This window comes from Canis aureus, chromosome 19 (assembly GCF_053574225.1).
Source record: "Canis aureus isolate CA01 chromosome 19, VMU_Caureus_v.1.0, whole genome shotgun sequence".
In the NCBI taxonomy this organism is placed as follows: domain Eukaryota; kingdom Metazoa; phylum Chordata; class Mammalia; order Carnivora; family Canidae; genus Canis; species Canis aureus.
Window position 1 is genome coordinate 17955615 of NC_135629.1, and position 27782 is coordinate 17983396.

The window sequence follows — 27782 nt, forward strand, 5'->3', positions numbered from 1 at the left end:
TATATGTATGTAAATTGTGTATGTAAATCCTACATCCTTTTGGCACTTAAAATTTCCAAGACAAGATGATGGGACTTAGGGAAAGGAGATACTAGATAAACCATCACCCTTTAATGGAAAATGAAGGTTTAAACTTGAAGAAGTAACCAACTTTCTGGTGGAAAATATACTAAATTGTATTAAATGTATTGACTTGGGCACAATAACAAACCAAAAGTTTGTTTTGTCCTGTATACTGAGGAGGAGATAATTCCAATTAGAATCCAAATTTGTTAAAAAAAAAAAAAAAAGAATCCAAATTTGTTTGTTTTTTAAACTTACTAAAGAACACCAATAAAGGCTCAATAAGAAATCCAGTTAATTCCACATGTAATCAATAAAATGTAAAGGGTTAATTATATCAAATCAAAGATTGGCACTTATAATCTCTGTAGGTGAAATTTTAGGATTGATTCTAAGATCACAAAGAGATGGCTCCCTCACCTCCGAAACACATTTCCATTGCAACAAATTACTACAACACATGCCTTTAGCAACTTGCACAAGTATATACAAGAGAAAATGAGAAGGCAATTCAAGATGTAAGTTTGCCAGGGGAGAATTATGGTTTGAAGGAAAAGAAGATCATCAACATCTACCATAAACTGAGTGTCTATATGTGCCTGGCAGATAGCTAGCCAGAGCCAGAGTGATGAGTGAGATAGACTTTATCAATGACCTTTAAAATTTACATTTCAGTTATGGGAGAGAGAAAAGACAAAAAAAAAAAAAAAGTGGTTGTGGTAAGTGCCAAGCAGAAGACCAACTGGGTACTATGATCCAGCGTTGGGTGTGCATGGCTATCTCACAAACGGGGCTCAGGAAGGCCTTCCTTTGATGGAAATATCTAATTTGGAACCAAAATTATGAAAAAGGAAGCAAATAACTCTATAAATTATCTTCACTATAAATTTTGTTGTTGGGGATCCCTGGGTGGCGCAGCGGTTTAGCACCTGCCTTTGACCCAGGGCCCCATCCTGGAGACCCGGGACCGAATCCCACGTCAGGCTCCCGGTGCATGGAGCCTGCTTCTCCCTCTGCCTGTGTCTCTGCCTCTCTCTCTCTCTCTCTCTCACTGTGTGCCTATCATAAATTTTTAAAAAAATTTTTTTGTTGTTTATTCTAATTATTTTCAGTTATGAAAATGGAAGGAAAAACCTACCAGAGACAATGTTACTGGGGAGAACTTAATGAAAGCACCATGAGACCCAAAACTTAGCTCCCCTCTCACGGCAACTGTTTTCCTTTCCTACCTCAAGCACTAATGCAGAGAGTCACATATATAATTAGTAGTGACTACAGAAGCAAGGAAAGATCCTGGGATTTCTGTTGTTGTCATTGTTTTAAAACCACTTTTGGAGGAAATAAACATTGCTAATAATAAAGCCATTGTTTATCAAGCAATGGCTATGTTATATGTAAGTTACATATACTATTGCATTTATTCCTCACAACAACCATAGAAGACAAGGGTTATTATCTACATTTTACAGCTGAGTAAACAGGCAGGATGTAAATAACTTGTCTAAGATTACATAGCTGTGGGGGAGTCAGGCTTGCACTCCAGAGCACAGTTGGCACCTTTGAGATTTTCTACTACCATGACCATGTTAGAAAGGAAAATGAAGAAAAGAATTGAAATGATCACCTTCTCTGGCTCCCTGTACTCTTCTGATTGTACTGAATTTTGCACTCAATTACTTAATAGCAGTATAAAAATATACTTTGGTTTCTCTGGTGACACTACTTTTTAAAGGTCAATGATATTTGTAGAGAAAATGGTGGTACTTCTTCAAAGTTCACTGAAATGCCCAAGCCACTCAGCTTTAATGATGTCTTCATCAAATGAGGACTACCTTATTTTGTAATTCATCTCTTTCCTTTACAGAATTATGCCTTTCATCAAGATGCATGACTTGCAGCTGAGGTTTTGACTTGATCCAGCATCTAGCATAAAAGGTGAAGATCTGATAATGAAACCATTATTCTAATTAATATTTCAATCATGCTTGCAAACAGCCTTTTACTTCCAGTAGGTAAGTCTGCTTTTAAAATGCAAGCATATGCCAAATGGTTTACTCAGGGATTTCTATTTATACAGAAAACATCCATGAGCATAAAAATCAAACTATTATTATGACTGGTCAAAGAATGACAGTATGCGTCCTGCTGTATTTTATATTTAATTTAATTATCTACTACCAATGAAATTATAAATGAATCTACATACTCAGAAGTTTATAGGGTTAGCCCCCCCCCCATTACCACAAAGGCATATAATTATCCATAATGCAAATCAACTTATCTATTATTATGTCCACCTTAAAATGGGTATCTCAATCCAATTTAAATGTATAGAAAAGTTGGAAAGGTCTGAGTAATGGCTTTGAATCTACTGAAGGTAGAGAGGATCCATTCTTTTTTTTTTTTTTAATTTATTTGAGAGAGAGAGAGAGAGAGAGAGAGGGAGAGTGGGCAAGCATACCTATATACCTATTATACCTATTAGAGTGAGGGAGAGAATCTCAGTCATACTCTGCATTAAGCACAGAGCCTGAAGTGGGGCTTGATCTCAAGACGCATGAGATCATGATCTGAGCCAAAACCAAGAGTTGGACATTAAACTGACTAAGCCATCCCAGTGCCCTGAGAGGTGCCATTGTAAAGATAAACATCATTTCTCTTCTTTATTTTAAATATATCAGATCAGGACTTTCCTTTGAGTAACTTTCTCTGGTTATTTCCAACTCCTCAGTGGTATATTATGAAGGTAGAAATGATATTAGTTGCGTTCTTTTAATAATTACTCATTCTTGACACATGGGATATTTACAGATATATATTCTGTATACCTCACATTTCATTTTGTTTTTATGGTCCACTTTTCAGGATCCTTAAAGCAGTGAACAGTATTACCTTGGTGGGACTAAGGTTTTGCAAGTAGTATGGAACAGTTTCTAAAGATTCCCACACAAGCACTTCAATGTTGTTCACATATATAGATAAGTACGTCAATATGCCAGAAATTCCTCATCTCTTTATACTCCTAACAAAGTTTGTGTGCCACAAAAAATAAGCAATATGAATAATCCATTCACTTCTTTGCTTTGGTGCTCACATTGAATGCCACCTTAGAGTCCTTGCTAGAGTACTAATCCAGTGTAGCCCCAGTCATTCCCTCACACTTTCGTGCTTGATTATCAACAAAACACTTGTCAGTGTTATCTTTTGTTTAGTTATTTGTTCTTTCTCCACCCCCCATCCACCCCACCATCTGGTTCTTCCCAAAGTTGGTAAGCCCTGTAAGGACAGGGACTTCTATTTCCCTAATGTAGCCTCACTCCTAGTGAGGTATATAATAAGTGCTTACTGAATGATATTAGATGAATCAATGAGTGAGAGAGTGAATGAATACCTGGAAAACACAGATGTAGATACATTAATTCATCAAAGAAATAGCCCATCATCAGTCATTGTTAAAAAGTGATTTTCATGAATATGCATATTATGATAAAAGAAGGAAGGAAAATGCCTTTCTACCAGGAATCCTCCACTGGATGAGGGAGAAAGGGATGTTCCCTCCACAGGGTATTTCACAGTATCTAGACTGTGAAACGGTTTTCACAGACTATGTTTTGTGGTTGTCACAACTGGGAGGGTAATATAGATATCTACTGGGAGGTCAGGGATGCTGCACTAAAGACCTAACATTGCACAAGATAGTGTGCAAGGAAAAAAAAATTACTGAGCCTAACATTTAATAATGGCAATGCTTTCTACTATTGTTTACTCCTTATATGTATTTAATACATATTACATATTACACAACTACCACATGCTAATATTGAATTCCTGTGAAGAAAAATACATGTTCTGAATGGATTACAAACAGATTGACTAATAGATGGTTGGCTGGCTAGACTGATAGATAGATGATAGATGAAAGGAGAGATTAATGGACTTAATAGACATATATACACATACATGAATAGAAAGTAACCCCAGCACTGTGTAAGACTAAAACCATGTGATGGCTTAATTGCAAGAAACTTATACTCTTGCTATCATCTAATCATGTATCCACAGATTTTGTTCTTTTTAAATAATAAAATATTGGACTGTGTAATAAGATACAATTAACAATGGGTAGAAACTATATGGTAATTTTGGAATTAAATGCTAATAACTTTCTAAAATTGAAATTCAATTAATTAACATATAGTATATTATTAGTTTCAGAAGTAGAATTCAGGGATGCCTGGGTGGCTCAGCAGTTGAGCATCTGTCTTTTGCCCAAGGCGTGATCCCAGGGTCCAGGGATTGAATCCTGCATCAGGCTCCCTGCGAGGGGCCTGCTTCTCCCCCTGCCTGTGTCTCTGCCTCTCTCAGTGCATCTCTCATGAATAAATAAATAAAATCTTTAAAAAAGTAGAATTCAGTGATTCATCAGTTGTATATAACACCCAGTTCTCATTACATCACATGCCCTCCTTAATGCTAATGACATTTGTGAATAGAAGGCTATAAGTAAGACCTAGTCACCAGTGTTTAGTTAAGTGTGTCACAAAATAAATATTATAATGCCTTCCTTCAAATGAAAGGCATGTGTCTCATTCTCATAAATGAAAATTACTGTTCAAGTGAGATCTGTGTTAACTATGTGGAAGGAATGGTTCTGTAGTATGTAAGGAAGAATAAAACAGAAATTCAAAGAGAGTTTGAGTAGATGCTGTTACAAAACAATCAGAGGCCCAAAGAGTGGGGCTTATACTTAGATCACTGGACAGAAAATAAAGATCTTCTGTTTCCTTAGAGAGATGCTGCATTCTATATAGCATGTTCCATGAAGTAAGTGAGAAGTAGCAAAGGTAGGAATTATATTGAAAGAAGAGAGGTTGCTTCCTCCAAGTCTTTTTCATTTCTACTGTAGTAAGGAGGCATCCAAAGTGCTTGCTTTACCAGCACATATACTTAAATTGGAATGATTCAGAGAAGAATACCATAGCCCCTGTATAAGGATGACATGCAAATCCATAAAGTCTTCTATATTTTTCAGTGGGATAACATATTCAAAGCAGACAGTAATAGAAAAATAGAAAAACAAAAATGTAGACATATAGAAAAAACAGCAAAGTAATAGATGTCAATTCCTCCATACCAATAATTACATTAAATGTAAGTGGATTTAATACTCTAAATAAAAGGAGAGATTCCCAGAATAGTTTAAATAAAATGATCCAACTACATGCTGTCTAGAAGTGAAAAACTTAGGGTTCAAAGATGATGTTATAGGGTGAAAGTAAAAGGATGGAAAAAATACATATGCCTTGGAAAAAGCAACCAAAACAGATCTGGGGTGGCTATCCTACCATTAGACAAAATAGACTTTAAGAAAAAAAATGTTACTAGAGACAACAAGGGATGTTTTATTTTTATTTTTTTTTTCAAGGGATGTTTTATAATGGTAAACAGTCAGTCAGGAGTATATAATGATTTACAAACATAAATATACCTAAAAACAAAGCCCCCAACTACCAAGACAAAAACTGACAAAATTGAAGGGAGAGATAGGCAACTCAACAATAATAGTTGAAGACCAAGATTTCCTTTGCAATAATGGAGAGAACTATGCAGAAGATCAACAAGGAAATGGAAGGCATGGACAGGTCCAAAAATGTCCATGGACTTCTGTGGGAGGGCCCAGGAATTACTGAATATAAAAGCCTCAGGGTCACTGCACCAAGATGAAACAGACCTTTATTAGTAAGAATTCTCCAAAGAGGGGATCCCTGGATGGCTCAGCAGTTTAGTGCCTGTCTTTGGCCCAGGGTGTGGTCCTGGAGTTTCAGGATGGAGTCCCACATTGGGCTCCCTGCATGGAGCCTGCTTCTCCCTCTGCCTGTGTCTCTACCTCTGTGTGTGTGTGTGTGTGTGTGTGTGTGTGTGTGTGTCTCTCATGAATAAATAAACAAAATCTTAAAAAAAAAAATTCTCCACAGAAACAACAGCAGGTTGACTAGCAGGCTGGAAAATCAGTGCAGAATGACAATTTTTTTTTAATTCTTTTGTTTTTAAAGATTTTATTTATTTATTCATAGAGACAGAGAGAGAGAGGCAGAGACACAGGCAGAGGGAGAAGCAGGCTCCATGCAGGGAGCCCAGCGTGGGACTCAATCCAGGGTCTCCAGGATCACGCCCTGGGCTGCAGACAGCGCTAAAGCGCTGCGCCACCGGGGCTGCCCTAGAATGACAATTTGATTCCAAGGCCATCTGCTCGAATATTTCTTCTTCCCCTGGGGAGGTCATACTCTTCTGTTAGGGCCTCTACTGATAGGATGAGGCCCACCCATATCACAGAGGGAGATCTGCTTTTCTCAAAGTCCAGTAATCTAAAAGTTAATCTCATCCAAAAAAATACCGTGAACAGTATTCAAATTTTAGATCAAATAAATTTTTGTCGTGAGAAGACATTCTGTGCCTTGTAGGATTTTTCGGAGGAACACTGACGTCTATCCAGGACAGGCCAGTGGCACCCCATCCCCCAAGTCATGACAACCAAAAATATCTCTATACATTGTCAGGTATTGGAGGGGATGTGCAAAAGCAACCCAGATAAGAACAACTGGATAGAGATTGTGATACTGTTAATTAGAAACTTACCTAGCCAATAGTGTGTGTGTGTGTGTGTGTGTGTGTGTGTGTGTGTTGATAGGGGTACTTGCTAATAGTTAACTCATAAAACCAGGGAGGAAGGGTTTCCATTCTAGTACGCGTAAGAAAAGATTATTTATTAAGTTTACGTATCCAACCAACAAACAGAAGTTCTAATTCATCTCTTTACCCTTCACTGACTCCTCATATCAAAAAAAAAAATGATTTGATTGTAGTCAAGATGATGTTTATGGTGGCACAGCCTCCTGACTATTGACTCCAGTGCCCATTCTTAAATGCTTGCCTTTAAACAGATTCAGGTGTCTTTGTCAGATCCTGCTTACATGTAGTAAAAATACAAGAAGTAGCTATGAATCAGCTTCATCAGTAATAAAAATGTTTCAGTATTTTAAAGCTTACCTAAATTATTTTATAGGTCCTCAGTTTGCTCTTAATAATAAAATTATTTGTCACAAATTGCTCTTTTTTTTTTTTTTAAGAATGCTTTTCAATTTTCTTGACAAATTTTGTTGGAAAATAATTTAGATACCAGCCATACCAACATCACAGTCTCTTGAAAATCCCCTGAAAAATCTCCCACACTTTTAGGTATAAACTGCCATCACTGTTTTTGGCTTTAAAATAAATACCTTTAGGGCAGCCCAGGTAGCTCAGCGGTTTAGCGCTGCCTTCAGGCCAGGGGGTGATCCTGAAGACCCAGAATCAAGTCCCACATCAGGCTTTCCGCATGGAGCCTGCTTCTCCCTCTGCCTGTGTCTCTGCTTCTCTCTCTCTCTCTCTCTCTCTCTGTCTTTCGTGAATAAATAAATAAAATCTTTTAAAAAAATAAAATAAATACCGTTAGTTTACCAATAACATTTTAAACATGTGTTTTATATTTTTACATTTTATCTTTACCTTGACTTATCAAAGATCTGCCTTATGACCAACATAGTATCAGTATAGACCTTTTTTTTTTCTTTTTGTCTAGCAGAAACCTGATTTTATCCCAACATAACCATAATAAGCACTTAAAAAAATAACAATAGCCAATGTGGGAAAAAAATCTATATTTTCATGCAATGATTTTATACTCAGTATGGGGGAAAAAAAAAATGCTTGCCAAGTAAAGGCATTAACACATTTTCAAGGGACTTTTCAAGTGCATTTTTTCCCCTTGGCTCAGCATTTCATTTTTACAGCATCTATTAATCAAGTCTAAGCAGGCTTTAAATCCCCAATCCCTACTTCAGATTATTTTACAATTGCTGTGCTCTTCTCTCTTTGTCTTTAGTACCATCTTCCTCTGATTCCATTGTTTTAGTTCAGCTCTTTGCTCTGCACTTTCAATCATCCCAAGTCCACCATCCTTTGAGAACAGCAGCCATCAATTTCTAAGGCCATACAACAAGGACTAATGTTTATACTTTCAAAGGGAATTCACTGAATAATAAAGACCATTTAAGAAATGCCAGGAAAAATTGATTACTCCAGAATACAGAGCAACCGATCCAAATTGGAGAACGCCATTTAGTCTTGAGAATTGGTAAAGAGAAAAAAAAAAAAAAAGGGAGAAAATGACTAAAATTCATCTTTGTTCTTTATTGTATTTGGATATCAAACTCTCAGAATCTAAGCAGCATTTAACTTAATCAAGAAGAGGGAAAGACACCAGCTATACCTTTTGAGAAGTTAAAGATGTAAGAAGATAAAAAATATGGTAATGCACAGAACCAGATACTTTCTCTGTAGATAAAATAATTTTATCAGAAGGGTTTTACTGTTTCAGTGAGGTGGAAAGGCACAGATAAGTGGTTGCCTATTTTCTTCTCTGTCTTATCCTTAAAAGTAACTGATAAATTGCTAAGGATCTAAAGGCTAAACATCATTAATCTAGTTTTCTCAGATATCTGTCATAATTCTAAATGTTGTTATTCTACAGGTCCATTTTATGCATGCTTCCATAACAATAGTAAGATCTGGGCATGAAAAATGTAGAGAGAAATCAGAGGACTCTCAAGGTGCGTGAAACCATTGAAAACCAGGGCAAACACATATCTGAAACCCAAGCTTCCTGCATTTTTCTTCTACAACAAGATTCAAAATAATATCATTTCTTGCTTTATTCCAATCCTTGATGAAGTTCAAATACTGAAACATTAATCTTAAATTTGCAGACTGCCATTCAGAACTTCATAGAATATGACCTTGTTTGAATAACTGTGTGTGTACCTCTGCAAGGAAATGGTCTGTCTATTCATTAGATCCAGTATCCCAAATCTACCATTATGCTTCTTGAAAGTGGCAATAAATTGCTTCCAAATACAATTTCTTCTCATCTTATTTATGGATATTATTTAAAAAGCAGCAAATCAATGAGTAAAACAGGTTAATTTTATGCCAATCACAAAAACTGGTGACAGGTGTCGCCATGTGTTGCGACAAGATCTCTTGGCCATGGGTCATTGCTTTGAAAGGAACTAACGAATGGCTTGCAGTACTGTGACACACTGAAAAGCCCCCTGGGATCTCATGCAAAGATCGCATGACAGGTATGAAATTAACTCGTGGCATCATGGTATTTTCCAGACATGACAGCTTCCAGAATAGTTGCCACTTAGCACAGTGGGGATTGTGGGAGGAACTGCGACATCTAGTAAATGATTTCAGTGGGATCTCCTAAGGGCCATAAGACAAATCATCTCCCAAGAAAATGTGTAGAAAGTTAAAATTATAGAGGGTGGGGCTCAAATAAGTAGCAGTTAAGCAAAAAATAATTCCGTTTTGGATACTCTTGTAATTTTAATTTGCTTCCTGGACTAATTTCCACAGAGAAGATGAATAAAGTATCCATTATTATAATTTTGAAGAGCTCTTTATTTCTTCCTTGAATTAGAACAAGAGTTTCAGTCATGAGCTGAGGAAGTACTGGAGCAACCATGCCTTTTCACATCACGTGTGCACAGGCACGCACACGCGCACACACACACAACAGCCGTGCCATGCAAAATAAAACACAAACATTCATTCTGTAATTAAATCTTATAATTAGGTTACATGCAAAAATGTAAAATCTGGAAACAGTAACCGTAAGACTCTTTGTTATAGAAAAGATGATGTTAAAAGAGCAAAGCAAAACATTTGCATCATATAATAAATAAATATGTCACCAGCTTACTTTACTGACTTCTGAGTTAATTGCCTTTTCTATATCAATTCCAAATGTCACGTCAAAGATAATAGGAGGAAATGAGCAAAGAGAGAAAAGGGAGAATAGGCAAATTTAGCATTCAGAAATAAAGTCATGTAAACATGGTATTTATTTTCTTTGAATTCCTAATTATAAAAACAACATGCAAGTTATGAATGCCACTTTTTTTGCATAATTTTCAAAGTATAAGGTAAGAGAAATAAAACACAAGTACAGTGATTACAGCTTGAAATGCAAGCAATTGTTAGTCCTGAAAAGGATAAAAGGAACATGTGACTATAAATGTGGTAGAGAACCAGAAATTACATGGGATTCAATGTTATGTTCTTCTGCCAACAGACAAATTAAGTGTATTAATGTTATGTGTGTATACAGATATAGACCATTAACTCTGGTTTCACAATCTGGGCACTAGTTGCTAGCTCCTGATTCTTTATTTTGCTTTTTTAATATAAATTTTCCCCAGAATTCCTTTATGATCCTAGCACATGACATTATCATTTATTTCTAGGACTGTGAATATCTTAACTACCAAATAATACCCTTAAATTTCCAAGCAGATGTTCAAAACATTCTTTAAGATCAGTAAACAATTAGCATATATAGTAAGCGATTTCCTAAAATGACTATGTATGTAACCAACAGTATATAACAAATAGCATGTGCCAAGCAATATTCTAGGAACTTTATAAGTAACTCATTTAATCTTAATAATAGCAACCCTATAAGGTAGGTACTATTAATATCTTCAACTTTGAGATGAGATAATGCAGGTACAAAGATGATAAGTCATTTTAACAAGTCTACAGCTGATATGTGGGATACTCTGGAATTGGACCAGAGTCCATAATCATTAACCTCCATGCCATGATGCTTTAGAAGTCCTTTCCAGATCACTGTACAACAACCTTTCTAATCATGAGGTTTCCCTTGGGACTTCCATTCTTCTTGCTATTATCTTATTTAAAACTCATGGTCAAAGAAAATGTAGTCACTAGATTCCAGTAGTTGTAACGACACCATCAACCTTATAAAACTCACGTGTCTTCTAAGCAAGCTAAACTCTGCCCTTTTCTACCCCCAGCATCCTAGGAAATTTCTGAAGGAAGGCTATAAAAATATTAGTATTTTGATGACTTCAGCCTTCAAAACTCAATATATTTAATTCAACGTATTTTCTTGAGTATCTATGAAGTATAAACATCATATATACTATATATGTTAAAAACAGTGGTGAATTAAAGACACATAATCTTTACCTTCACAACACTTTAGATTAGTGGAGGAAAGTTTATAACAGTAGTCATGTCAATGGAAATGTAATTATTCATTTTAAATATTGTTTAAAAGAATGGTATAGGGCAGCCCAGGTGGCTCAGTGGTTTAGTGTTGCCTTCGGCCCAGGGCCTGATCCTGGGGACCCGGGATCAAGTCCCACGTCGGGCTCCCTGCATGGAGCCTGCTTCTCCCTCTGCCTGTGTCTCTGCCTCTCTCTCTCTGTGTGTCTCTCATGAATAAATAAATAAAATCTTTTAAAAACAAAAGAATTACATAAAATACTTAGAAAACTGCCTGGAATACAATAAATACATTCAATTAATAGTATCCTTATAATTGCTCACTGTGTTTATATTTTACATGTTTCCTTTTACATGAGTTTATCTCTATACTAGTGTTCTTTTCAGATTAGGAACTATCCTTTAAAAAAAATGTTTGAGAGAGTGAGTGTATGAGCCAAAGGGAAATGCAGAGGGAGTGGGAGAAGCTCGGCAGGGAGTCTGACGTGGGGCTCCATCCCAGGAACCTGAGCTGAGCTAAAGGCAGACACTTAACCAACTGAGGCTCCCAGATGCGCCCCCCCACCCCGACTAAACTATGCTTTTGAATAACAGTAATGGCCTTTTTTTCAATTACAGCAAATAAAGATTATTCATTACAGAATGGTAGTAAGCTTATCAAATTTCTATTCAATATTTTCATGAATACATAAAAAATTAGAGTATTTGAAAAAGGCAATACACCTGGTCTGTAAGTGCCAATGTTCCCTGCTCATGACATCAAAGAAACCATCTGCTAGTTCTCTCTGCAGCAAAGTACCAAATATTTCACTATGGTGGCAAAATTTTGTCATTCTACATAGCAACTAACACAATTCATAAGATATGGTTTTTTTTAGAGATGATTTTTTTCATAAACCACTATTGCCATCAATACACATCAACAGAAATAATACAGAAGTTAAAAAGCACCTATATATAACCGGAAAACAAGTAGGACATTTGCTTCTGTCCTGCAGATTATAGATTTATTTTTCAACCTGACAATGGAAATCTGACCAGTGACAAGAAAGTTTAAATAACAAATCATTTGTATAGAATCATATATCCATAATATGTTAGTATGATACTAGATAATGAGTCACACAATGATAAAGAGCTTGGCCAGCCCCACAACTTAATAGCTATGTAAACTTGGGCAGTCACTGATCCCCACACCCTCTCCAATCTCAGGGGCAGTTTCATCATTAGTAAATTGGTAGAATAATTCCAACCCACTGTTGTAAGACTTAAGCACCTACTATAAGCCTGCTGCCATGCTAGGCACTGAAGATACAGTGGTGAACAGGACCAGGCTAGAGTCCATGCTAACAGAATTTACTGTCTATATTGCTTAGTTAGAAAAGGAAGATATTGGGCAGCCCCGGTGGCGCAGCGGTTTGGCGCCGCCTGCAGCCCAGGGTGTGATCCTGGAGACCTGGGATTGAGTCCCACGTCGGGGTCCCTGCATGGAGCCTGCTTCTCCCTCTGCCTGTGTCTCTGCCTCTCTCTCTCTGTGTCTATGGATAAATAAAATCTTTAAAGAAAAAAGAAAAGGAAGATATTGCTTCTTATTTCTTTTTTTTATATATATATATTTTTTTAATTTTTATTTATTTATGAGTCATAGAGAGAGAGAGAGAGAGGCAGAGACACAGGCAGAGGGAGAAGCAGGCTCCATGCACCGGGAGCCCGACGTGGGATTCGATCCAGGGTCTCCAGGATCACGCCCTGGGCCAAAGGCAGGCGCCAAACCACTGCGCCACCCAGGGATCCCATATTGCTTCTTATTTCATAAAAATGTTGAGGGTAAGCAATATGGTCCACCAGAATGATAAATGAAGACACTGCAAAGATCACAGTGGTTTATATATGGAAAGCATAAAAATTCAATAGAGCATTAATAATATCTCTTGTACATTTTCAATTGGGTAAATCCTCATATAAATAAAAGAAACAAAGAAAAAATGTGCATTGATTAAGGCAGAATATTATCTTGTCCTTCATAAACTGTGGGAAGCAATTTTCAATTGCAGATGTCTTAGCTGTTTCTGAAAATGGTCAAAATTATTCTACTTAAATTTTGAAAATCATAAAAAAATTTTGAAAATCATGCTGGGAGAAACCAATGTGCTGCTTATGATGCAAGGGAACTACTGGTAACATAAACATCAATCCATCTCACACTAGAGTAAAAAATTGTACCAAACAATATACCAGAAAATTCTAGTGCAGTATCTGGGCTTAGAAGATTGTAATAGATTAACTTGAAAGACATATCTTTTCTTATTTAACCTGTCTGGGTAGTGGGCACATTTATTCTCTTTAAAGACAGTTTTAGGGATCCCTGGGTGGCGCAGCGGTTTAGCACTTGCCTTTGGTCCAGGGCGCGATCCTGGAGACCCAGGATCGAGTCCCACATCGGGCTCCCTGCATGGAGCCTGCTTCTCTCTCTGCCTTTGTCTCTGCCTCTCTCTCTCTCTGTGTGACTATCATGAATAAATAAATAAAATCTTAAAAAAAATAAAATAAAGACAGTTCTAGTTGGCTTAATAGTTTTGAATGTCCTAATTTGAGGATGGTTTATCTTAGGAAACATACTTATACTGAAATAGTAATATGTTTTAATATTAACATAAATGTGTGTGTGTGAATGCAAAATGTTTTACAGGGTTTAGAAATTGTATGTGAGGGGGGATCCCTGGGTGGCGTAGCGGTTTGGCGCCTGCCTTTGGCCCAGGGCACGATCCTGGAGACCTGGAGATCGAATCCCACATCGGGCTCCTGGTGCATGGAGCCTGCTTCTCCCTCTGCCTGTGTCTCTGCCTCTCTCTCTCTCTCTCTCTCTCTCTCTCTGTGACTATCATAAATAAATAAGTTGAAAAAAAAAGAAATTGTATGTGATATCATACTCTTTCTAGATTTGCTCTTTACGATATGGTAGTCACTGACCACATATGGCTAATTTTTTAAAAGAGTTATTATGATAGAATACAAGCTTGACCTCAATCTTAGGGATCTGATAATTTCATAACATATGTAATTTTTTTTTTCTATCCACAGAAGCAATGGGAGAAGGAATAGACAGGGAAGAATGTGAATATGCTGAATTTACCTACAAACCAATATTGGTGACACTTAATGGCAAAACAATAAAAGTCTAGAGAACCCAGCTCCCGAATAACATTAAAAGAGATAACAGGGGCACCTGAGTGACTCAGTTAAGTATCCAACTCTTGGTTTGGATCAGGTCATGCTGTCAGAGCTCCACAGCAATTCACTCAGTAAGGAGTCTGCTTGGGATTCTTTCCCTCTTTCTCTCCCAGGAGAGGAAGAATGAGGAAATGTGCACTGCACATTCTCTCTCTCTCTCAAATAAACAAATAAAATATTTTTTTAAAAAAACAGGAGATAACAGAGGCTAAGAGGGAAATAGTTAAGTTTGGGAATGACAATTATCTCTAAGAAATTAAAGAGCTTAAACATTTGTGGAAAAAAGACAGCTAAACTAAAGCACATTGATTTAGGTTCCTGGATGAGAAACTCTCCCTTGGCCAGGGTCATGCAAAGTAACCACTTTCAGAGGGTGCAGTAACATGGTCACAGGAGGGGCAAACTTCTTTATCGGTCATGAAAAACCCAGTGAGCAAATTCTAGCTATTTTATACCCAGTAAAACAAAAACAAAACTAAAAAAAAACTAAGATAAAAAAGCACAAAACTATAAATTCCTCTCTGCTACTACAATATTTGCTAAGCTTCTGCTTTCCTTTAGCTTTGAACCTACTGCTCCCTACATTTGACTGGCTCCTTTCCAGATATTCACAGAGCTACCCTTCATTCAAATCTCTGGTCCAATGTCACCACTTCAGCGAGGCTTTCCTCAACTAGCCTGTGTAACAGTGGCCCATGTCCTCACTTTTACTTAATAGGAAGTATCACCACCTGGCACCTCATTACCTCTTTATTGACTTGGCTGTTTGTTACCTCCTGATATTAGACTGTAACTCCTACAAAGACAGAACCTTGTCTTACTCATCTCTATCTCCCCAGCACCAAATGCCTGACAATTATTGGAATTCAACAAGTAATGGATATAAGGATGATGGAACGAATAACAGGATGGATCAAGTTGGGAGTAGGAGACCAGCAGTCAGTCATCTTTGGAACTTATGCTACAACATGTGTTGATTGCTGCTTTGAACCATTTCAATATAAACTCTTACCTGATCTTGTAATTTATTTCCACAATAAATAACTCCATAGTCTTTCTAGTTGTGAGACCTAAAATTCTCTTTTGCCTAGAGCTACCTGACATTGAAAGTGCCATGACTAATGCGCTCACTATATAAGCTACATGAGGGAAGAATCTATGTCCAATTTATCTTCCATATTTCCACAGAACGGAAAAAAAAATATTGCCTTGTAACAAAAGAAGCCTGTGTTTTTAAAATGTCTCTGAGAGAAAAGAGGAAAAGGGTAATTATTTAAAAAAAACGAAAAGGGGATCCCTGGGTGGCGCAGCGGTTTAGTGCCGGCCTTTGGCCCAGGGCGCGATCCTGGAGACCTGGGATCGAATCCCACATCAGGCTCCCGGTGCATGGAGCCTGCTTCTCCCTCTGCCTATGTCTCTGCCTCTCTCTCTCTCTGTGTGTGTGTGTGTGTGTGTGACTATCATAAATAAATTTAAAAAATTAAAAAAAAGATCTAAAAAAAAAACGAAAAGGATAATGAAAGAAGGCTTGAGATTTATGAACTAGAATTGCGCATATTACTAAACCCAACACTTGGAAGATCATAAAGCCCGTTCAGAAATGACAAAGAACAGTGCGTTGATAAGAATAAAAACAAACAAATTAAGAATTGGAAATACATCTGTCAGTACCCTAAGACTTGGAAGGGTATGGAAGAGTCTGTGCAAACCTCGCAAAGAACTAGATAATAAAAGAATTATAGCAACAACTATAACAGAAATGTAGATGCACTCTAAGACTTTCAAAAGGATAAATAATTTCCCTCATATTTTTGGTAGTGCTTACATATGCTTGGTTAAATGAAACGTGTTAAATAACAGTAGCAATATTATGGTAAAGCATCAAAACAATGAAAAATTTAAAACAATTAATGGATATAAGAACTTCCTGTATTCATAGCTATTGCTAAAACTATTTACATGCATGTTACTCAGGAGTATAAAAATTTCATTTACCCAATTCTGTTAAAATCCTGCTACACTGCAGAAAACATCTACCATATGACTTCAGTCAGCACATATCAAAACTGTTTTATCACAATGCTATTTTTAATAGCTAGAGATATGACTACCAAGTAGAAATGTCACCAAAACATGATCTCAACTTAACATGAAAGATGACTTTTCATAAGAGGGCTTCAAACACAGCATGTGTATTAAAAGGAAATCAGGATGCATGCTCAAGTACAATAATCCTCCCCACATTCATCAATGTTCACTTCGATTTCCTTTTCTTCTCTCCATTGCTCCTCTGAATCTATTTGTCAGATAACCATATCGCACATTTCCTGGTTTCCACAGCTTAGCATGAATACATCAGCTTTTGCAGCTCTGCATCCCTGGCTTCCTATTGATGCCAATGTCCATTCAAAATTAAAAATTGTTGACAGTTTTTCTCCATCTTCACAAATTTCCCCTCATTTCATCTCATGAGAATTTCCTATGTGTTAAATGTATCGAGCAGGTTTGTGTAATCTCCCTGACAACCTCACTGCTTAGGACTGACAAGAAATAATTAGTGGACAGAAGGGTCAACATTCGGAGAAAATAAGATGGGAGGCCTCATGGAGTTCTACAATCTAGCTGAAATTGGTTGATCAAAGATCCTCACCTCAGGTGGAGCATTAGCCTGAAATGATTCCATTTTTCCCCTCAAACGCTGCTTTCAACACGATTTTGCCAAATTCCCCTTTCCTGTCACTCTATGATATCTTGTCATTCCATAAGCTTCATGTCACTTTTTATCACTAAAATTCAGGCTGATTCAAAATGCTCCCTCCTCATTTCTGGCCAGAACTAAGGCTAGATGGGGATTATTAAATGAGGAGAGGAATGCAGTTTCCTCTTGTATTCTTCCTCTTTCTACAGCATCTTGGAATTATAACTGTCAATTCTAGCCTGATCGTGTGTTGGGTCAGCCCCTGCACCAGTCTCAGGCCCTTCCACCTCCACTCCCACCCCTCCCCCTTTCCACCACTCCAGATCTGAGCCTCCTGCCTGTGGTGTCAAAGTACTCTTAGCAACCACCTAAGGTAAGGTACCCTCAAGACCGCTCAAACCCAGCCACTTACCACCAGGTCTACTTGATCTATGGGACATTCACGCACCCTTGCTGGGCCCAAAGGTAAAAGTAGGCACTGCTCTACTGGCCCATCCTATGACATCTCCACAAACGTCTCCTGCCCTGCCCACATCGGCACAGGTACAGACCAGGAAGTCCACCACTGATTCAGGTAACCAAACAGGGAAGACATCTCTCAGGCACATCAAGCTGTTCAAATGATGACATTGGACCCCTTGATTTGGCACGTGGCTTTGCAAAAGTTAGAGTGCTACAGAGGGAGCGGAGCCCCTCTTATCACAAACAAAGCACAATTTGCACAATTTCAATTTCACTCTCATCTTCCTGCCTCCAAATTCTTCTCTGTACACAGGCAGGAGAGCTGGTGATATTGGGGAACTTTGGCTTCTTTTGGCTCTTAGGAAAACTCTGAGGAAGATTCTAGCCCTAAAATTTTATTTCTCTCTTTACTAGCACTTTATTTCTCTCTTACTAAAGATTAACTGGGCTAATCTGTTTTCAGCTGTGAATTCTAATTAGCCATTTGGCCTCAACAATAATTGAAATACGAAGTCCCACTTAACATCCTTTTAACACTCATCATTAGGAAAGAAGTCTAAATTAAGCTAATACTTTGGCCACCACCTGAATCAGTTTCTTGTCTTCAGACCCTAAATCTGAGAGCATGACAAAAGGGGTAGCATGAACGGTTTCCTAAAACCAACTACCAATAACAGACACAAAATTTAAATTCAAATCTAATTCCAAAGATTGTTTTTTAATTGTTTTTGGTGTGCTAAATGACACTGTAAGATTTATGGCTGCCTCTAATTATATAATTATTAAATTTTGCAACTTATGTTTATGGCATGTCTAATAATCTTAAGGTAAAAGAAAAGGAACCTATATGAACATAGTTCATATAATAATGGAATCATTAACTATGGAACTGAATTCAAAGTAAGTACTGACGGCACAAGGTAGTCGTCATTTCTTAATGTATTTTTCATGTCACCACTAGATCTTCCATAAAATCTTATGCTTTATTATTCCAAATTATTTTCCTCACCATTTGAAATTAATATAATATGGAAGCTTGAGAAACCTGCTTTTTTCATGCAAAAGATTATATCTACTGAACATATGCTAGGGCAAAACACATTCAAAGCGTGAGTAAACATACAATGTGATAAGACAACAAATAGGAATTCAATAAGCTACGAGCTGTGATAGAAAACTGAAGCAAGGTTTTTCATAGGAAAGATATCATTTCAGAATTGACCGACAACAGATTTAATCAAACTCATGCCCAAAAATGACAGTAGCAAGGCAAATCCACTTCTATGATAACTCTTACATTTTCTCCAAAAAAAGTACTCAATTTGCTTTTAATTGTTTCTCAGAAATAATTTACATTTTAAATATATTTTCTTAACAAGATAACTCAAATCATAGGGAGGATATTTGTTACCAAAAGCTATATAACATTCAGCATTTTTCTTGAGTTTTATGTAACAGTATAACAAAGGAAATCAGCATGATCCCAACCTTGACTCTGACATACATGGAAGTGTTTAATTAGGTGTTTAATGCTAAACTGATAATGATCATGAGATACAATGGATAAGGTAATTTTAGATCCTCAAAAAAAGAGATTTTACAGATCTTGCTTTCAGTTTTAACTTTCTTGCAAAATAATAACAAAAAAATTTTCATGATTTTAAGGTAATATCGGCCACCAGAAACATCTCAATAACTAAAAATTTCTTAAGAGGTGTACGCAATATTAAGAAGAAGTAAAAACGAACTAAAATATGAACATAAAATAGAGGAAAATGAATAATCCCAACTCGCCCTAAGGCCTAAATCACCTCACAATGGTTAATTTAGATCTTATGCAAAGGAAGTTGCTACCAGGGCAAGGAAACAAATTCTCATTATATTCGGTGCCCAGAGATCACCAGGGAAATAATGGTGGCAAGATAGTCCTTCTCAGTGTAATTTCAAAAAGAGATCTTGCTGCCAAGTAAAATGGCCTTAACAAAAATGGTATCACTTGGTTGTTCAGTTAGTCAATAGCCATTTATTTGAATCTTGCCATATACACTGGAAGAACACAAAGTAAACAGAGCACAGGGTCCTTAGCTGTAAAATACAAGATACATACTGGAATTAACACAGGAATGAATGCAAGGAACCAGATGTACTAATATGAAAAATAATAAGGACAAATTATTCAGGTGAATGCTATGGGGCTGCTCACACATGCTTTGTGATCAGATAGGTCCCAGTAGACTCAGTTCCTACCATTTCAAGTAGGGGAAGGGTGAGATCCTCTCCTGGATGTCTTAGTCTGCTTAGGCTGCTATAACAAAGTACCATAGAGTAGATGTCTTATAAGCCACAGAAATTTACTTCTCACAGTTCTGGAGGCTGGGCAGCCCAAGATCAAGGCACAAGCAGATGGAAGTGTCTGGTAAGAACTGGCTTCCTGGTTCACAGAGAGCTGTCTTTTTGCTGTTTCCGCACGTGGCAGAAAGGGCAAGAGAGCTCTCTAATGTCTTTCTTGTAAGGACACTAATCTCATTTATGGGGGCTCCCCCACCTTAGGACTTAATCATCTCCCAGAATCCCCACTTTCAAATATTATCACACTGGGGATTAAACTTCAGCATATGAATTTGGTGGGGGGGGGTATAAATTTGATACCACTAAATCCTAAAATAATTAGAGAACAACTCGGATTAATAACTATTGCTTTAATACCTATTGTTTTAAATACATACTTAGTTTTAAACTAAAACTCTGGAGGCATTGACTTACTGATTTAGAGCACCTCCATGCCCACCTGACAGGTTAAAGAATCTACATCTAGCTCACATGGTTTCAAAGACTATCCCAATGGCTCTTACCTTACTTGTTTTTTTTTTTTTTAAGAATTTATTTATTTATTCATGAGAGACAGAGAGAGAGAGAGAGAGAGAGAGGCAGAGACACAGGCAGAGGGAAAAGCAGGCTCCATGCAGGGAGCCCAGAGTGGGACTCTCCAGGATCAGGCCCTGGGCTGAAGGTGGCACTAAACCACTAGGCCACCTGGGCTGCCCTCTACTTAACTCTTTTTTCTTTTTTAAGATTTTATTTATTTATTCATAGAGACACACAGAGACAGAATGAGAGGCAGAGACACGGGCAGAGGGAGAAGCAGGCTCCATGCAGAGAGCCTGATGTGGGACTCGATCCAGGGTCTCCAGGATCATGCCCTGGGCTGCAGGTGGTGCTAAACCGCTGCACCACCAGGGCTGCCCCGCTGTACCACCAGGGCTGCCCTACCTTACTTGTTCTAAATGATAATAAAGCTTTATCTCATCCTAACCTCCTGATGCAGGAACATCACACAGTCTCTATCACATAGGTTGCCACTGAGGGGCAGTAGCCTGTACTATCCTAAAATGTACCATGTTGGCATGTGGATTATTTTGAGCTAAATGCCATTAAGACCCAGCAGCCTCAGGAAAAGTTTTTTGCCTCTCTCTTAACTGCTGCCTAAAAGAACTTTTCTTTTTTTTTTTTTAAAGATTGTATTTGTTTATTTGAGAGAGAGAGAGAGAGAGAGCCCATGTGCACAGGCACGCCCACAAGGGGAGGGGGTAGAGGGAGAGTAGAAGCAGACTGCCTGCTGAGCAGAGAAAGCCCCCACATGGGGATCCATCCAGGACCCTGAGATCATTACCTGAGCCAAAGGCAGACACTTAACCCTTACAGCCACCCAGGGGCCCCCATGCTTAAAAGAATTTAGATAGACGGTCTATACCAGGAAGACAGAGCTATTATCAGAGACACTTTTAATATCAGAAAGACTTACCTGCATGGCAGGGCAAACATCTATTTGCCAAACATTTGTTCTTCTCATCTTCCCGTGAATTGTCTTCCTCCCTTTTGAAGTCTGGAACCCTACTCCCTTCTCAACTCAAGGTGGTATACAAGCCTTAATTACCTGACTGCCTGTGAGTCTCATATTTTCATGAATATTTCATGTTCTCATATTTTCATTTTCACACACACATATATATACATTTATATATACATATAAAATATATATAAACCACTGGTCAATTAAATAATTGTTTATTATGCAAATAAGAGAAAAACACAGTTCTTGGCACAAGGTAAATGAATCCAGAAAATAGCTGTCATAGAAGCAGCAGCAGCAACAGTAGTAGTAGCAGTAGCAAGAGTGAACATTAGATATTATGCTTCCATTACATGGCATGATGTCATTAGTAGCAAATTACTAAATAACAACTACCAAAAGCTGTATCTCCCTTGTAGTTCTTTCCTAAAATCCAAACTAAAGGCCTTTCAAAGTGGTTAGGATTGCTGACCAGGAAGCAATGACTGGAAAGGAATGTCTATACAGAGTTGTAGACGTGTATTTCACTTAGCATTCTGCTCTTTTTTGCAAATGGTCCTGTACGAAAAGAGACAGAAGTCTTTGTTTCCCAGAATGACACATTTTTCCTACAACCCAAGACTATTTTATTAATCAGTGTCCCTTGTTAAAAGACCAAGGATCATTCATTCTGAGAGTTAAATAATGACCACTGACTTTGAGCTTCCCAAATAGCCCCTGAGTCTGAGTATCTCAGACAGGAAGTGAGAATTTACCTTGGCAATCTTAATGTACAGCACGTATTAGGTCCATAGCATACATCTATACCATGCACAAATGATACAGGCCAGGAACATTTGTTATTTTGATATGCCTGCATTATTAAAGATGTAAATTGCCAGCAAGCATTCTCATTGTTGTTCCATTCAAATACTGTTTTCAAGACTACTTTTCCCTTCCTGTATATTTGAAAAACTATACATTCTTATTAGTACTGAGTTCTTTCTTCTACTGCAATACAAATAGGAGCTCTACAAGTTCATTTTCAGAATGATTCCCAGGGTATAGTAAAGAGCAATAAAGGCAAGGGTTATGAACGGTATCATTTACTGTGTAGGCTTGTTTTAAAAGTACATAAAGAAATAATTCTTGTCCTATTCATGTGGCAATGAATTTAGTGCCATTTGAATAGAGTACATAAAAAGACTCATTCAACTCATTTAACTACTAATTGGTTATCCTTATAGTTAAGTCTGAATGACAGAACTAGAGCAAAGCACCCAAGGGAGAAAAAACTAAAATAAAAAACTGTGGGATATTTTTGCAAGTCTATCCTAAGGCACTGATAGTGCAGCCTATTGATATTATCTATCTTAGATAAGCTGGTTGCTTGGGAAGAAACACGTAAGAAAAGCTCATTCTTTTCAAATCAATATTAGCACTTTGTGTTACCACCATCTAGCAGTGCATATGGATCCATTCAAAAGATGTACCTTACATGATTGTGTGTAGCTAAGAACAAAGGAAAAAATATGTGGCATCATTAAAATCACTCTTTCAACATCCACTAAGCCAATACAAATGTGGTGCATGTTCTCTATATGTTCCAAGGGCAGCAAACATTTAAAAGATGCAGAAAAGCAAACACATGCATAAATCAAAAATGTAATATAATTCTCATCCTTGAGAAAATGGACTCAATAAACCAGTTATGTGAATAAATCTTGGCTAGAGAGAAAAACAAATACATAGATATGTGAGTGATTTGGAGCAGTGACAAATGCAAGTTGGAGGCAAGGGACCTCTTATGATGTGCTATGTAGTACATCCTATTATTGGAAGTTTCCAGTAACAAATGAACATTTCCTTTCTCTAACATTATTCTTCCTTAAAAGAAAACAAAATAACAAAAAAGAAAGATGACACAATGGTACAAAGAAGTAGCTGGCAAAATTCAGAATCATCATGGGATAAATGAGAAATTTCCAGTGAAGTATTCAGCAAGTCTATTACACTTTTTTTTTTTATTAACTACTTCAAGAGCCATAACCTCTTAATGCATCAATACCACCCTGGGGATGAGTCTGAATTAGCTCTTTCAGATGGCTAGGAGTTCATTTGATGAATTACCATTAGTCTCAGGGCACTAGAGTGGACAGAAGCAGGTTAATGGAACAGCTCATTCCTGTTCCAAGGAGCTTTGGTACTGGGGCTTCTGGATTCTGCTTGGGAGCAACTCATTTAACAGTGAAATCGACAAAAACATTTATTCTCCAAACTTCCTTCACTTTGCATGACACTTATCTTCATGTTTCAGCCATTCTGAATTCCTCAGGGAAGGCCAATATTTAAATATCCAAATGAGATCATTAAAACTTTGTCATTACGGTTTGACAACTGACTGTAGTTTACCTGGTAGCTGAATGAGTAGAAGGCACCTCCAAAGACCCTAGAACCAAAGGCGACAAACTGCTCATAGGTATGTTTTATGTAGCTCGCACAGTGGTTTTTGTGGAGGTTTAAATTAGCTTTCCTCCCTACCTCCCTTTCTTCCTTTCTTCCTGTTTATTTATTTATTTAAGTAATCTGTACACCCCACATGGGGCTTGGGCTCATAACAGCGAGATCAAGAGCCCCATGTTCTTCTGAGTGAGCCAGCCGAGCGCCCTATTAGCTTCTCTTTCCCTTTCTTTCTCTTTCTTTTCTTTCCTTTTTCTCTTTTTCTCTTTTTTTCTCTCTTTCTTTCAGAGAATGTGAGAGAGAGACAAAGAGACAGTGTGAGCATGGGATGGGGGAGAAGGAGAGAAAGAAAATCTCAAGCAGGCTCCATGCCCAGCACAGAACCCAACGTGGGGGCTCTATCACATGACCCTGAGATCACGACCTAAGCAGATATCAAGAGTCAGATGCTTAACCAACTGAGCCACTCAGGCACACCAGCTTCCATTTCTCAAACATAAGGAATTTTAACAATAAAATTCAGGTTTCTGTCCTTTTAAAAAATATATAGAAAGTCTGACAGGACAGTCCTGCTTTAGCACTTGGCAATGAGCTGAGTAGTCTCTTTAGAAGAGACTATTCTTTCCGGTGCTCCAGTCTCCACCACTCCCTATTACCTTGTATTTCTTCTGATGCCTCACTCCTTTGCATTTAAATGTGTGATACCAGCCCCATATCTACCATAGATCATGGCTGTGAATATACTCAAGCTGTTAAAACTCTCAAACTAAATTGCTGACTTAAAGAATGTATTAACATATATTTCTTAATTTCTTAAGAAAATATTAAAGATTGAATTTTAGTCCAGCAATAATTGTACTTCACAATTATCACTTTATTCAAAGTTCTTTTCTCCTCATAAATACTGATTTAGCTCTTTTATAGCCAACTCTTAACTTTGTGACTTATATTTTTAAATATTCTATTTGTTGTGTTCCAAATTTGACAGATATATTAAAAATCAAAGAGCTATACCACTTTAAGGCTGGAATGTTTCTTCAATATCACTGACCTCCAAATCATATATTTTACAAGTAAGAAATCAATAAATTTGTGAACTTTTGAGGACACACAGGTAGTGAATATGAAATTCAAGGATGGAATATGATTTTTTAACCCCAGTTCAATGCTTACTTTTAGTAGTGACTGGCCTTTCCTATTGCATGATGTTTCATGAAGGAAAAATAATACCATTTTTTAAATATAGCATTCTTCTTCTTCTTTCTCATTCTCTCCTTCTTTCCCTTTTTCTCCTTCCCTTCCTACTTACTTTCCTCTCCTTCCTCTGTCTTTCTCCCCGCTTCTCTTTCTCCCTCCTTCTCTTAAGGCCCAATAGTTTACTTGAAGGTAAGAATTATATAAACACCATGTAAACAGACAGTGTTTCAGTGGACAGCTGCACTGAGTAATTTCGGAGACAATTTTTTTCATTATGCTTATCTTATGTAATATTGGACTTTCTTTTTGTACAATGATCAAAGGTAAAAACATAGAGTGTACCCATGTCCAGCTAGCTGAGGGGCGAAACTAAGTGACCAACCAATCGTGGAATTTAACAGCTTAGCTCATCATTCTGATGATCCTCCTTTACTTCTGAAAAACAAATTAAGTATAATTAATTTAATAAGTAAAATATGGGGCAGACAGAATGGCCTCTCAAACTGTCTCAAACTAAAAAACTAGGCTGACTTCCAATAAACTGGTGGTTGCAGAGCTGCTGATGTCTCATAGAAAAGTCTGAGAAGAATAATTTAATTTAAAAACCATTTTGGCTTTCCTAATCTTATTTTTTCCTATTGCTCTTATCCCTTATTTTATTAGTAATGAAGTTTATAGGAAAATAAGAATTTCTCCTTCCATGGAAAGGCTTTATGTAGATTTTTTCTTCCTACTATGCATTGAATTTCTGAGATCAGCATTTTGAACAAGTTTCACAAACTGTAGCCCCACTTTGTCAGTGAGGTAACTTTTTAAAATGATCTGCTGGGGTCTTGTCTAGTAAGCTACAGTAAGTAGTCTGCTAGTTCCCATGTATATACACATCTCTGCTGTCATAATGGCAATGGAACAGGATTTAGGAAGTGGGAGTGAATGCACAAGCTATGATGGCATCATAGTCAAAACAGCATTTTATAGTGATCCTTAACTGGTCACTAATGTGCAAATGCCTTAAATTCTAAGATCTAAATACTTATGCCTTGATATACACGTCTTTTTTATTTTTTTAAGATTTTATTTATTTATTCATGAAAGCACAGAGAGAGAGAGAGAGAGAGAGAGAGGCAGAGACACAGGCAGAGGGAGAAGTACGTTCTATGCAGGAAGCCTGATGCAGGACTTGATCCCGGGACCCGGGGATCACGCCCTGAGCCAAAGGCAGATGCTCAACCACTGAGCCACCCAGGCATCCCACACATGTCTTCTTTTAAGAATGTAAAGGTAGATGGGCAGTTTACAGTATTTCAAAAATGTGCTCTTCATACTTTGTTTTTGGTTTTGGTGTACTGAACATTGGTGTGCACTTATGCAAAAAGAGCCATGTTAAAATTTTAGAACAGAGATGAATCCCTACAGTCCTGGGCCCCACTGTCAGAAATACTAATTTAGTGGGTACAGCGGGGGGTCTAGGAATCTGCATATGTAATCAACATCCCAAATTATTCTTTTATTTATTCAGTTATTCATTTATTATGCTGCGTGCTAAGTAGTATGCATACAGTAGTGAAAAAAACAAAGTCCCTGGTTTCATAAATTGTTTTAACCCATAAATAAAAATATATAAAATATAGGTAGTGATAAGAGCTATGAATAGAAATCAAATAGGGTAGAGCAACTTGTCAAGCAATGATGGACGAGAGAGTATGGTGGCCTCTCTGATAAGATGCTGCTAATATAAGTGACTCAGAGACCAAACCTAGAGAAATACTCTCTCTAAATGGGCTAAGGAAAAATAATAACCGTGCCTTGCTTTGCAGCTTGAACTTGGTATCAGATATTTCACGTTTTCAAATTTCCCATTTCTCTTGGTACTTAGCAGTTTACTCGTATGTGCCTGCAATTCCTATCCCCGCCCTTTCCATCCGCCCCCCAGCCACCACACAACATAAATCAAACATTTTTATTAGAAAGCTGTTGCCAAAAATTTAAAACAAAGAAAGTTTGTAATAACTAGTATAAAGAGTTTGTTAATAAACAATGTGAAGAAATTGCCAAAAAGTTGGTGATCCTAGGTAAAAGAGGTAGGTACCTAGAATAAAGAATGCGGTTGTAACACTTTGTTTTATTCCATTCAAGAAACTCCTGATAAGTTGTGTCCAGGTCAGGCTTTGATTTAAAATTGATTCAGACGAAGTGAGCTTGTTCAGAGGCAAGCTCCCAAGATGGGAGGAGGAAGCACTATCTCATGGATAGAAAAGTTGAAAGAGCTGAGGATGTTTCTTACTAGAAAACAGATGATGCACATGAGACATAAAATCACTCTTCACACGTCTGAAGGTTGTAGGAAAAGGATGAGATTTTTGTTGTCTGTGGTCCCACAAGGCAGAAGTGAGAGAAACAGATGTAAATCCCTAATTCCAGGTTTGCAATTATACAAATATGGACTCAAAAGCCTCAGGAGGAAGACCCCTTATTAGAAAAGAAGAAGTAGAAGTTGGTGACCACACATGGGGGGAGGGATGCAAAGGTCTTCAAGACCCAAAAGCACAGTGGCATCAAAGGGCCACTGAGGTTTACTAAGGAAACCTGTGACGCACGATTCTTGTTCCATGACTCATAATAGCATGATTGATTTCCCCTATGAAACAATACTCTCTCTCACTCCCAGAGGCCTCTCAAACCAGAAGTGACGTTGATGTTGCCTGG

The 27782-nt window shown here is 37.5% G+C and overlaps 1 protein-coding gene and 1 non-coding gene across 10 annotated transcripts in view; one reads left to right on the forward strand and one right to left on the reverse strand.

The window, feature by feature from the left end:
* The window catches only part of CHL1 (cell adhesion molecule L1 like), a 195940-nt gene that overhangs the window by 105563 nt on the left and 62595 nt on the right, over nucleotides 1-27782 (reverse strand). The window lies entirely within an intron of this gene.
* Nucleotides 4986-5092, forward strand: LOC144291300 (U6 spliceosomal RNA). Its single transcript, XR_013358606.1, has one exon. It is a non-coding gene; the product is annotated as a U6 spliceosomal RNA (small nuclear RNA).